The sequence below is a fragment of the Hakea prostrata genome, unplaced genomic scaffold (assembly GCF_041222555.1).
Source record: "Hakea prostrata isolate BN-2017 unplaced genomic scaffold, UWA_Hpros_2 contig_25, whole genome shotgun sequence".
Taxonomy (NCBI): domain Eukaryota; kingdom Viridiplantae; phylum Streptophyta; class Magnoliopsida; order Proteales; family Proteaceae; genus Hakea; species Hakea prostrata.
In genome coordinates, this window is record NW_028291144.1 from 75,165 (window position 1) to 88,874 (window position 13,710).

Consider the following 13,710-nt stretch of genomic DNA (forward strand, 5'->3'; position numbering starts at 1 on the left):
TTTAGATGACTTTGCAGGTCCGGAAGAGAACCCGTGCCATGGTACATAGGACCCTTCCTCTTATGGTACAGCTTCAGAAGTCTCTGGAGAAAGTTATGACCGGTGGGGCAGCCAGCACTCAGGTCTGGACTGCATTGATGGCTCCTATTGATGGCAGCCGACATCGTCTTGTTCGCCGATAGGATCGTGAGCTAGATGCTAATCTTAACCTTCAAGAGCATAACACAAAGGTGGAGAAGATGAAGATTGAAAAAGAAGAAGAGCCGATGGAAGATGTCAATTAGATTTCTCTTTTCTTCTAGACTTTTCCTTTTACTTGTATTAGCTTAGAGCTTTGCTTTAGATTTCGATCTACCTTCAGTATATGTTTGTGGGGTATATTTCCGCTATACTCTACAGTTGTTATTTGATTTGGTATCTTGTTATCCGCACTCTAATATTCTTTTGTGATCCTTCTAAGATCCTTTCTTGATTTTGTTTACTAAATTACTTGAATACAATGATTTGTTCTTGCTTTTGATTATATTATTGTGCTAAATGGATATGATCGTTCCTAAACTTGATCTTCGGGGCTATGAATCACACCTCCGAGTATTCCAGATAGGGTACCGGCTGGAGGGATGTGACGCTCATCTTCCAGGATTTAAAACACTCCAAAAATTCGAAGGAACATTAGGAACAGTAATCTAAGACTAACTAGCATAGATTAGACACCAACAATGATCAAAATCATGACTTTCTAATTTGAAAACATGACTTTCTAATTTGATCAAAAATATGGTTTTCAATAAAAACAACCATGGATTCTAAGGAGAAATTAGAGAGAACAAGGTTTCACTCTAAAGGATCACTAGCAATAGATCAGAGATGAGAACTAACATGAGGATGGATTTAACATGCTAGAGAATTATGATTAAACATACATTCATGAAGATATCAATGATCTCACTTAGAAAATCAAATATGGAGATCATGGCATCATTGGAATGAATGGAGATTCATTCTCAACTTTGGAGATTGTAGAAGAGATGTTTGCAAGGATGCAATACCTACTTCATAATCACAATAAGGAGATTAGATCATAGCAAGACTAAATCCAATAGCAAGTTAAGAGATTACAAACCTTGATGATGAACAAGAGATGAAAACTTTGAGAACTTGCAAGTAGATCTTCCACAACACCAAGAGAAGCTTTGAGAGAAGTTCTCCACGTTCTCTAGAGGTTTTAGAAACAAAAGAGGCTAAGAAACACAAAGTCCTATTAAATAGAGAATCAAAACCCTAATTAGAGGATCTTACAAGATCTTGCTGCCCCTATTGGTCAACTACTTGGTCGACTGGCCCAGTTGACCACCCAGTCAACCAAGCTTGACAATAAGGCTTAGTCAAGGACTTCGAGGCCCAAACCTCTTCCAACTCAAATGGGCTTCTCCCAACTCAACATATGACTCACCTAGCATAGAGGAATGCCTTAATCATGTCCAACTAGGCTTTAGGTTCATCAACCAAGCTCTTTTCTTCACCAAGGTGCAATTTCTTCTCTAACACTGCCAAGGTTTCCAAGTATGGAACACCATCATCAATTTCCATGGGTTCCAGGTCAAACACCATGTCTTCCACTGAGATGGCCCATAGTTGCCTTCTTCCTTCACTGGGTGGTCAACATGGTGTTTATACTCTCTACATGTTTGTTTAGGGTTGTTTTGGTGATTTTGGACTTGCTCTTTGATCTCTTCCTTGGAGTTTACAAAGTTGAATATAAGGTGAGTACGTTCACTCACAATTTGCACAAATACATGCTTTGATATGTTAGGACTTATATGCATGTGTTAGCTATTGTAGTAATACTTTTTCTATATTGTTATACTTCTGTAATTACAGTAGGCTATTCATGATATGATTTACATACTTGTATTGAATATGAATGTTGTGATTATAAGTTGGACTCTATTATGATATTTATGGAATCATGATGTGTTGTGATTGCCTAAGTGTGGTTGTGGATTGGGAATGCCCTTTTGGCATTTCTATCATTGGACATCAGTGGAGGTGCATGGGACGCTTTCCTATGGTGCCCTTTGACACTTTCCCCAACTACTAGATGACACACTTAGGATTTGGTCTAGATGAGTATGGCTAGGAAAACCCTATCATATTTGACCCTATCAGAAAGGGTATTGAGACCGAGTGACCCGTGGCAGCAATGGGGATTTCTTAAGATCGGTAACCAACCCGTGAGAGGACATAAATCACATTGTGGTGGCCATTCATTGGTAGGATCGCACATAATAAGCCTGGGCTCATGGGCACTCAAGACCTGTAATCAATCTATGAGAGGACATGAGAGCTTCCCGTTTATTATATGTGGATGATCAATAGGGTTGAGAGTTCATAGTCTGAGTTAGTTGGAGCCACAGGATACGCAGACTCTACGGAGGGAGGTACCGGAGTGGACTGCCTAGGCACGGAAAGGAGGCTATCATACCGGAACAGACCATCTAGTGCACAAAAGGGTGGTATCTGTGTAATATCCAGCCCTATTCTAACCCTGACCCTAACCCAGATCCACTGTTGTATTTAGGTCCGAAGACTCGAAGCGGTGGTAGAAGAGACTTACGGACCATTCTGATTGATGATCATGATTCGGAGACCGAGCCTATGGACATTGATGATGATACCCCTTGGTTAAATGCATTGTTAGTGTTTAAGGAAAGTCTAAGCATCGGAGAAGATTAATCTAGTTGATGTACCTAATGACCTTTTGTGCACAATCCGAATGTATTCCCCAAAAATAGACTTCTTGATTGAATTCTAGAAGAAAACCTCACTCAAATTGACCTTGTATAGCCTTTCAAAACCCTACTTGAAGTTGCCGAAGTAAACCTGTTTTTCTGCTGAGAAACATTTTGGTCGATACCATCGACCAAGGACCATCGACCAAAGTTTCCCAGTCTGCCAAGTTAATGATTCCATGGAATATTCCCATTCTACTTATTATAACCTCGAGCCTTGAGCCCTATTGCAATCATTTTCTCACTTGAAAATGTGGGGGGAGCTTCCCAAAGCAACTCCTTGGCTAATGTGAAGGGCACTTCACCAAAAACTCATTGTTTATCATTGATTCTTGTTTACATCTTCCACACCAAGGTATGAATCACCATTCCACTCTCTATCCTACCATTTTCTATTCTTTTCTATTCCTATCTTGCTGTTGAGACATTGGAGATGGTGCTACAACCTTGCAACCACCACTCCAAGTGTCTACACATGATTAACCTATGATCTTCTTAGCCATCCATTGATGCTATGCCTCCATCTCATGCCTAGCATATGTATTCCTTAATTTTTCTATTAACATCATGCCATTTTGTACCAAACTGAGTTGTAGGGTATGCTATGTTCATGTTTATCACTACTATATGATTCCAATCGAATTTCTATTAGTTCCCCTAGCTATTACATGCCATTTCCATGTCAATGCAATCAATCCCAACTCATGCCATGATGTTTGTCACTTGAACTTGTTAACTCAATTTGGGGCTTTTTGTTTGGACCATTGGATTGGGTAAATTTCTTGACTTATAGTGTCCTACTACTGTTGTTAAGCATTCCTCCAAGTTTCAGATTGATCCGAACACCGAAAAACCAATTTCGGATGAAAACCCCCAAAATCCACTATTCTGTCCCGAAGAGAATTTTGGTCGATCCTTTTGGTTGATACCATCAACCAAAGTTGTTGCTAACAGCCAACCTTGGCCATTTCGATCCAATTAGCATCCGATCTTCCCAATTTCTTCTCTAACTTATTATTGATATTTGTTTAGGGTCTTAACAATTCTTTTGGACTATTTCTTGGTATTCTCAATTCATCATCAATTCAACCCAAGGTAAGGATGGTTATCTCCATAAACATATAGATCATCAACTTATGATTTATGTTCTTATTTATGAATAGAATCTTTTGATCACTTTTAATCTTTATAAGACTGTTATATATGTGTTAGAACAGTAGTATTGAAATCTTTATACTCTTGTCATGTTACATTACTATTCTTGTTTACTTATGTCTATGATGATTCATTTCAATATCATGAATTAACTTTTATGATAAGATGTATTAGATGCATGAAAGATGATGAACTTGAATGTGTGATTGCCTACGTATAACTTGGGATTGGGGAGTGTCCTATTGACACTTCTGTCCTTAGGCATCAGAGGGAATAGTATGGGATGTTCTCCAATGGTGCCTATCGACACTCTCTCAGGTTATTGGATGACATACATAGGACTGTCTAGTTGGGTGGCTAGGTTTATCCTTGTCATGTCAGACCTAAATCGGAAGGGCATTGAGACCGAACGACCCGTGGTAGTGTATGGTTGGATGGGCGCTCTAGGCCGGTAACCAATCCGGTAGGGGACATAAACCATGCTACGGATACCCGAGAGGGGCCATTTATTGGTAGGGTTGCAAATAGCTAGACTTTGGCTCACGGGCGCTCAAGACCGGTAACCAACCCATGAGAGGACGTGAGAGCTTCCCGTTTACTATTTGTGGATGACCAATAGGGTTGATGAGTCCGTAATCCAGGATTACGCTGACTCTAGTGTGAAGGATACTAGAAAGGATCGCCGGGGGCAAGGAATGGACGTATCTAGATCTAACTTGATCGACTGAGTAGATGACTTGCATTGGGCTAGGCTTTACTGTTACATGCGCCAGTACTTATACCAAATGGTGATGTGAGAGAGCGGTGACCGATCCCCTTACCATGGTTTTTGAGATGACTTTACCGATATTCCCCTGGCAGACCCAAAATATCTTGTATGATTGAGGGGGAGTGACTGACAACCCAAAGAAGTATGGTGCTATGACTTAAAGTATGTCTACCCTAGAGACTAGCATTTATAGAGTTAGAATCATATTTGCATCATATGTTCCATATCACATTGCATCATGTTATGTTCTGTATGTATATGATTTCTAATTATGGAATAACTACCTTGCTGAGTTCTTTGAACTCATTCCTTTAAAAAAATTTAACCCCCCCCCCCACCCCCCCCCCCATGTAAAAATGTTTTTAGATTACCCTAAAGGTACCAAAAATTATGATGGCCCCCCCCCAAAAAAGGCCAAAACCCCCCCCACCCCCCCTTTTTTTATTTCTTCAAAAAAAAACAAAATGTGGGGGTGTCACATCCACCCAGCCAGTTCCCTACCTGGCATACCTGAGTGTGTGATCCACAGCCCCGAAGATCGAGTATCGAGTAATCAACCTCCCACATAGACAATAACATAATCATGAACAATAATAATCAATGTGCAAAAGATAAACCAAAGATCCAAATAAGGAAAGAATACACCATGTATATATCAGAGTACGAAAGATAATCAGAGTGTCTAAATCAATAAGTAAAGTGAGGCGGAATCCCACTCTACAACCATTAGTTTGTAAATCAAAAGAAAGATTACAACTGTATCTAAAATAGGAAAGAAAACTAAAACATACTAAACTAAAGTCTATTCTACTTTATAGAGAACATCTTCATAAATGTAGACTTCATCAACTATGCTCAGACGTTCCCATTCCACATCAGGGCTAATCCTGGTAACAAGCAAAACCACTTGAGGAATCCTCAAGGTAATCTTCATGGTTGCCAGCACCATGCGTGTAGTACGCCTCTTCAGTTTGCGCTTCCTCGAATTGACTTTCATAGTCATCAGTACCTGTAGAGTAGTCTAACAAAACATTGTACAAAAGGAATGAGTTTCAAAGAAACTCAATAAGGCAGTTAATCCATAACAACATAAATGGCAGGATTTCAAAGCAAAGTAAAATGCTATATGATATAAAACACATGATGCAATATGATTCTAACTCTATGTATGCTGGTCTCTATTGGCAGACATGCTTTAAGTCATAACACCGTACTTCTTTAAGAAGGTCTCATCACAAAACGCCTTTTGGTAGTGGGCGGCATCCCTAGGGACATTCCATGGTTGGGGGTATAGGTCACCACTCTCTCACATCACCATTGGGCTAAGTACTGGCACATGTCAGGGTCAAAGCCTAGCCAAATGCAAGTCTCCTACTCAGTTACATCAAGTCAGATCCAGATACGTCCATTCCTCGCCCCTGGCGATCCTTTCCGGTATCCTTCACACTAGAGTCCTCATAGTCCCTGACTACGGACTCATCAGCCCTATAGGTCATCCACATATGGTAAACGGGAAGCTCTCATGTCCTCTCACGGGTTGGTTACCGGTCTTGAGCGCCCGTGAGCCCAAGTCTAACCATATGCAACCCTACCGATAAATGGTCCCCACAATGTGATTCTTGTCCTCTCACGGATTGGTTACCGGTCTTGAGCTCCCATGAATCCCCATTGCTACCACAGGTCGTTCGGTCTCAATACCCCTCCAATTAGGGTCTGACATAACGGGACATCCTAGCCAAACACTACTAGACAGTCCTAAATATGTCATGCAACAGTTTAGGAAGGTGTCCAGAGGGCATCTCCGGAAACATCCCATAATATTCCCGTAGTAGTCCAAGGACAAAAGTGTCAAAAGGACACCTCCCCTTTCCAAACCATACTTAAGCATACACAAGCATCAATCCATAACATCACATATATGGTAACTTCATGTATGGAAAGAAATCAATAATAACATTCAACTTGTATAGAACTGGTAAGTAAATCATACATGAGTCAATTTAATATAAACAAGTAATGCTACTGATATCAAGATAGTACAACAGTAGTATAACATTGTAAGAATCTAATTTAAGAAATAAACTAACAACATTCAAATATAGAAACTAAGATATACAATTTATGTAGTTAAGGAAGTAACCATCCTTACCTTATATAACTCGCAAAGGAATCTTAAGAATTCAAGTAAGATCTTGACAAACTTGAGAAGAAGGTCCTAAACAAGTGTATACAACATATTAGGAAAGATCCCTAACAGAAAAGATATCAAAACATCCAAAACAGACCAAATCTAGAGTTGCTGTACTCATTGGTCGATTGGATTGGTCTACTGTCGCAGTCGACCAATCAGTCGACCAACCGAGGCAGTGGCCTTCAAAATCAGAGTTTTGAGAACTAAGAACCGAATTTGGTGGTTCAAAAGGGTACTAAACAAGGGGTAAACTACAATGGTAGCATCCTAGTATATAGAGGACTTCAAAACACTAATCGAATCAAGTTTTCAAGTTAAAAATTAGGAAACAAAATTTACCATAATTAGATCAATCATAGTTCTTGAGGAATTCAAAGTACAAATCATAGACAAGAACAATAGGATGATGGGTCATTGATTGTGATAAAGAAATCATGAAAGGCATGCATAGATCTTTAAGAAAATAGATCTAAGACTAAAGAACATGGATCTAAATAAGGAAACAAAACTTACCATAGATGTATCAGTCATGATTCTTGAAGAAAGCATGGTATGATAAAGGAGAAATAACTAGAGATTGATAGATTATGGATCATGTAAAGAAAACACAGCAATTGACTACTAATATGATCAATAAAATAGATCTGAGAAGATCAGAATTTAAATCAAAGATGAACGAAGACAAGATCATGATTTAGATCATGATTCCTTCAAAAGCTTGCAGTGATCATGATTAAGATCATTGCTTTAGCCATTAATCCTTAGGAAGATCATGAGAGATAAGTACAGAGATGTTTGCAACAGAGAATGCAGCATCTTCTCTACTGTCTCAACCCAAAAAGGAAAGAAAACAAAGATGATGAAGAAGAAGAAGAGAGTGTAGAAATGCCTTTTTGTGTAAGAACACGAGTTTTGACGAAGATCCGTCAAGATAAACACCAAGGACGCAAGGGAGATGACTTGCAGAGGTCTCTGGTATGTTCCAAAGAGTTTGGAGGCAGAAAATACGAAGTAGACTCAAGATTGGACTTAAATAGAGCAAGCAAGACCTAATTAGCAAAGACAGAACCCATTGGTCGATTGGATTGGTCGACTGGCCCAGTCGACCAATCAGGACAGCAAGTCCAAACAGGGAATTGAAGGCTCAGATCAAATCCAAACATCAAGGGGTTTTGCACACACACCAAGTGACTTACCTAATAGGTAGAAATGCCTTCGAACCATGATAGAGAGCACTCCAAGTCAATCAACTAATCCGATCTTCATCAGGATTCAGTTTCCATAAATGGAACACTGTCATCAACACTCATGGATTCAAAGCCAGTCACCAAGTCTTCCACTGGGATGTCCTAGAGCTGACTTCTTGCTTTACTTCGGGCTGTCGGACCTACAAACAACAGGGTTTTCGGATCAAGGTTAGGGTTGGGTTTCACATTCTCCCCCCTTAAAGAAATTTCGTCCTCGAAATTGAAAGCGTACCTGTGCTTCCAAAGAGGTGAGGAAACTTCTCCTTCATATCTTCTTCCTTCTCCCTAGAAGCTTTTCAGGGGTATGGTTCTTCCACTGAATCTTCACCAAAGGGATGGTGCGATTCCGTAGCTGCTTGTCCTTCTTATCCAGGATTTCGGCCAGTTCTTCATCATAGGTAAGATCAGCACTAAGTCCTTCAGGTGCTTGCTGTAAAATGTGTTCCGGATTCTCTATGTATTTCCGAAGCATCGAAAAATGAAACACATTATGTACTCCAGCAAGAGGCGGAGGTAATGCTAAGCGATAAGCAACAGGTCCAACCTTTTCCAAAATCTCAAAAGGTCCAATGAAACGAGGGCTAAGCTTTCCCTTAACATTAAATCTCATCACACCCTTCATTGGTGAAACCTTCAAGAAAACTTTCTCTCCAACTTGAAATTCTAAATCAGTCCTTCTCTTATCAGCATAAGATTTCTGTCCTTACTGGGCAGACTTAATCCTTTCTCTTATCATGTGAAACCATCACACTCGTAGCTTCAATCATCTCAGGACCTAAGTCTTTTCTTTCACCCGTCTCAGTCCAGTACAATGGTGTCCTACAAGTATTTCCATACAAAGCCTTGAATGGAGCCATGCCTATTGTTGCTTGATAACTGTTGTTATAGGCAAACTCAACCAAAGCTAGGTGTTCATCCCAATTACCACCCATATCCACCACACAAGATCTGAGCATGTCTTCCAACGTCTGAATTGTTCGCTCAGATTGTCCATCCGACTGTGGGTGATGAGCTGTACTCAAATTCAATTGGGTTTCCAAGGCCTTCTGCAAACTGTTCCAAAACCTTGAGGTAAACCTAGGATCACGATCAGAGACGATACTCATTGGCACTCCGTGCAGACGAACCACATTGTCCACATAAAGCCTAGCTAGCTTATCCAGAGTATGAGTGATCTTCATAGGAATGAAGTCGGCTGATTTGGTCAACCTATCAACAATCACCCACACAGTGTCATTGCCTTTACTTGTCCAAGGCAAGCTAGTCACGAAGTCCATAGAGATATCCTCCCACTTCCAACTAGGAACAGGAAGGGGTTGAAGTAATCCAGATGGGGGTTGACGAACGGCTTTCACACGTTGGCAAGTCTCACACTTGGCAACAAAATTATCAACATCAGCCTTCAAACCAATCCACCAAAAATGTTCCTTCAAGTCCTTGTACATCTTGGTGCTTCCTAGGTGTATAGTAAAGACTGACTGGTGTGCTTCCTTCAATATTTCCTTCTTAATTTCTTCATTTGCTTGCACGCACAGTCTACCTCTAAACAATAAAGCACCATCCATGGATATACCAAAGTCGGGGTCCGACTCAGGATTCGAAGAAATCTTCTCAACTTTGTCCATAAGTTCTTGATCAAGACTCTGCAGAGCAACAATATTATCTATAAGGCCAGATCTTGCCGTCATGGCAGAAAGAACAGAATCAGAATTCTCAGGGACAACTTCCAAATCAAAACTCTCAACAGAAGACAACAATGGTAGACTCAAAGCATTCAAATCCAAAGTCTTCTTCTGATTCTTCCTACTAAGACCTTCAGCAACAAGGTTTGCCTTACCAGGGTGATACCGAATATCACAATCATAATCAGAGACTAGTTCCAACCATCTCCTTTGCCTCATGTTCAACTCCTTTTGGGTAAAGAAGTATTTAAACTCTTATGATCCGTGAAAATGGCAATCTTCTCACTGTAGAGGTAATGTCTCCAAATCTTCAAAGCGAAGACAACAACGGCAAGTTCTAGATCGTGAGTGGGGTAATTCCGCTCATAATCTTTCAATTGTCGAGAAGCATAGGCTACAACCTTACCATGTTGCATCAGTACACAACCCAAACCAATCTTTGATGCATCGGTATAAACTGTCATACCACTGGAACTATCAGGTATAGTCAAAACCGGGGCACTTGTCAATCTATCCTTCAACTCTTGGAAATTCTTCTCACAAGCGTTAGACCAAACAAACTTCCCTTCTTTCCTGGTCAACTTAGTCATAGGGCAGCCAACCGAGAAAAGTTCCCAATAAATCTTCTGTAGTAACCCGCCAATCCAAGGAAACTTCTTATTTCCGTCACGGTCTTCGGTCTTTCCCAATCAGCCACCGCTTGGACTTTTTTAGGATTGACACAAATACCTTCAGCTGAAACCACATGGCCAAGGAATACTACTCTCTTGAGCCAGAAATCACACTTGCTAAACTTGGCGTACAACTTCTATTCTTGCAATCTTTGCAAAGTGAAACTTAGATGGCTTGCATGCTCTTCTTCGTTCTTCGAATAGATCAAGATGTCGTCGATGAAGACAATCACAAACTTATCAAGCACATCGTGAAATACTCAGTTCATCAAGTCCATGAACATTGCAGGAGCATTAGTCAAACCAAAAGGCATGACTCTGAACTCATAATGGTCGTACCTTGTTCGGAAAGCTGTCTTAAAGATATCACTTGGCTTCTTTCAACTGGTGATATCCAGATCTCAAGTCAATCTTCGAGAACACAGCTGCACCCTTCAATTGATCGAAGAGATCATCAATTCTGGGCAGTGGGTATCTATTCTTGATGGTCAGCTTATTCAACTCACGGTAGTCGATGCACAGACGCATACTACCATCTTTCTTCTTGACAAACAAAACCGAAGCTCCCCAAGGTGACACACTAGGTTGTACGAAACCTCTATCAATGAGCTCATTCAACTGGTCTTGTAACTCCTTCAACTCAATAGGAGCCATCCTATACGGAGCCTTAGATACCGGGGCGGCACCAGGGATGAGATCTATGGAAAACTCAACATCCCTATCTGGAGGCACTCCCGATAGATCATTAGGGAAGACATCAACAAAGTCACAGACAATCCTGACTTCGTCAACTCATTTCTCCACTTTACCCTTGCCTTCAAATGAAGCATCATCCACTAGGGCATAGACTTGCATCAGTGCAGACAGTATCTTCTTACAAACCCTTCTTTTCTCACCTTGAAATTCAAAGACCGGACTTCCACAAATATGGAACTGAATCTTCCTTGAGGAACAAAGAAACACAGCTTTGTGGGGTGTTAACCAATCAATTCCCAAAATGACATCGAAGTCCTTCATATCAAGAAGTACCAAATTGGCTTCCAAGTTCTTCTCACCAATCAACACAGGACATTTAACTAACCCTTTATCTAGTTTCACAACAGGACCAGTAGGTGTACTAATCAATAAACAACTAGACAATTTCTCAGGGATTAGGTTAGTCTTCTTGATGAATGCAGATGACATGAACAAATGAGATGCACCCGTATCAAATAAGATAAATGCAGGAATAAAAGCGACTAACAATGTACTTGTAATCACATCATGGCTTGTGCCTGTTCAGTACTGGAAATACTGAACACTCTACCAGAGGGAGGAGCAGGAGCATTCTTCACCACAGGAGCAAGCTGCTGGGCAGGTCGCTTCGATAGGCACGAGCAAAATGACCAGCTTGCTTACAGAAAAAGCAAACAGGATTGCAGGGTCCAACAGGAGTTGCTGCAACAGAGGGCTTCTGAAGAAAAGGCCTAGGATTCGCATTCACAGGCCTAGCACTAGCATTCACTGGTGGTCGGTTCCCACCATATTGTCTAAACTGGCCGGGCTGCTGGAAACCCGGGGCTCGACCTACACTCCTAGGCTGAAAAGCAGGAGTGGGGTAGGGTGTAGGTCTCACAAAACGCCGATCATTACGATCCACCAATCCTGGGTTCCTAGGCTGCCAAGGCCTTTGCACATGTGCATTCTCCTTCTCAGTTTCCTCCAACTTCTTCTAGTTCTACACCACTTGGGCATAGCTCACAATAGGCTGAACAATGAGGTAAGCTTTAATGGCTGGGAGCAGTCCTTTGAAGAACTTCTTCGCTTTGGCGAGATCAAGCTTCAGAGAATCAGGAGCAAAGAAATGAAGCTCCTCAAACTTCTGTTGGTACTCCAACACAGACATAGATCCTTGTGTGAGAACCATAAACTCAGCTTCCTTCGCATCTTTCACCGCCTCAGGGAAGTAATTCATGTAGAAAGCTTCTTTAAACAACTCCCAAGTTACAACACCTGCATGCAAACCTTCCAAAACAGGCCAAGTGGAGGTCCACCATGCGTCAGCTTCATGTTGCAACTTCTGCTCAGCAAACAGAATCTTCTGAGCTTCCGAACATTGCAGATGTCGAAAACCCTTTTCCAACTCTCGAAGCCACTTGTTAGGAAACAAGGGGTCCTTGGTAACTCCAGTGAAAGTGCGCACTTGCATCTTCAGAAAACTCTCCATCAAGCGAGTATGAGGAGTTCCAGCTAAACCTCCCGCATTCAAGACTGCGGCATGAGGATTCACATTAGCACCAGCACGAGTCTCATTATGCAGAGTCATGAAACCCGCCAGCATCTGGTTGAACTTAGCTACTTGCTTCTGCATCATATTGCCCATGATATTGGCAATATCACGAAAACTTCCAACATTCGGGGCACCGAGTATGTCATGGGTATCCTGATCATCATTGTTGGTCAGCTGATCATGACCACCATTAGGTATCTCACCACCTCCATGAGGTATCTCATCATAACCACCATTATTACTGGATCCACCATGTCCACTTCTCAGAGTAACCATTCTGCAAAAACTGAAAACATCAAAAACACCGAATTTTGAAGTTTCATCATAATCCACAAGTCCAAATGATTTCAAATTTTAAATCATGCTTAAATACATCCATATAGTCATCAAACAATAATCCATAGGACAAAAATCACATTTTCCAAAAATTCAACAGAAAATGAGGTCACTGGGTCCATTGGTCAATTGGATTGGTCGATTGGCCCAATCGACCAATGCTCACAGAATATGAAAATTCGCATTTTAAGCATCATTTCCTCATTCTAACTTCATTCTATCTTCTTCCAAACGTGAGAGAGCTCTTGGGAAAGTCTCCAAAGGTTCTTCCAAGTGTTCTTGAGGTTTTTTGGTGCTTCAACAACAACACATCAACCATATGCATCACATACAAGGTAAATCTTTCATTCCTTCTTCCATTTACATCTTCTCATGCTTGCATTTCAACAAAAACCATGTTTTGCTTGTATCCAATGTTAGAAATCATGCTTAGGAATACTTAGAAACATATTCCCTAGGTTTTAAACACAATGACATGCATAGACAACAAGTTCTAACACATTCTTGCACATCTCATAACGTTTTCGTACCAAAATCGTTAACTTTAGAAAAAATTTGATTTCTCACAAACCGCTTGGAGTTTTCACACGAAATCAAA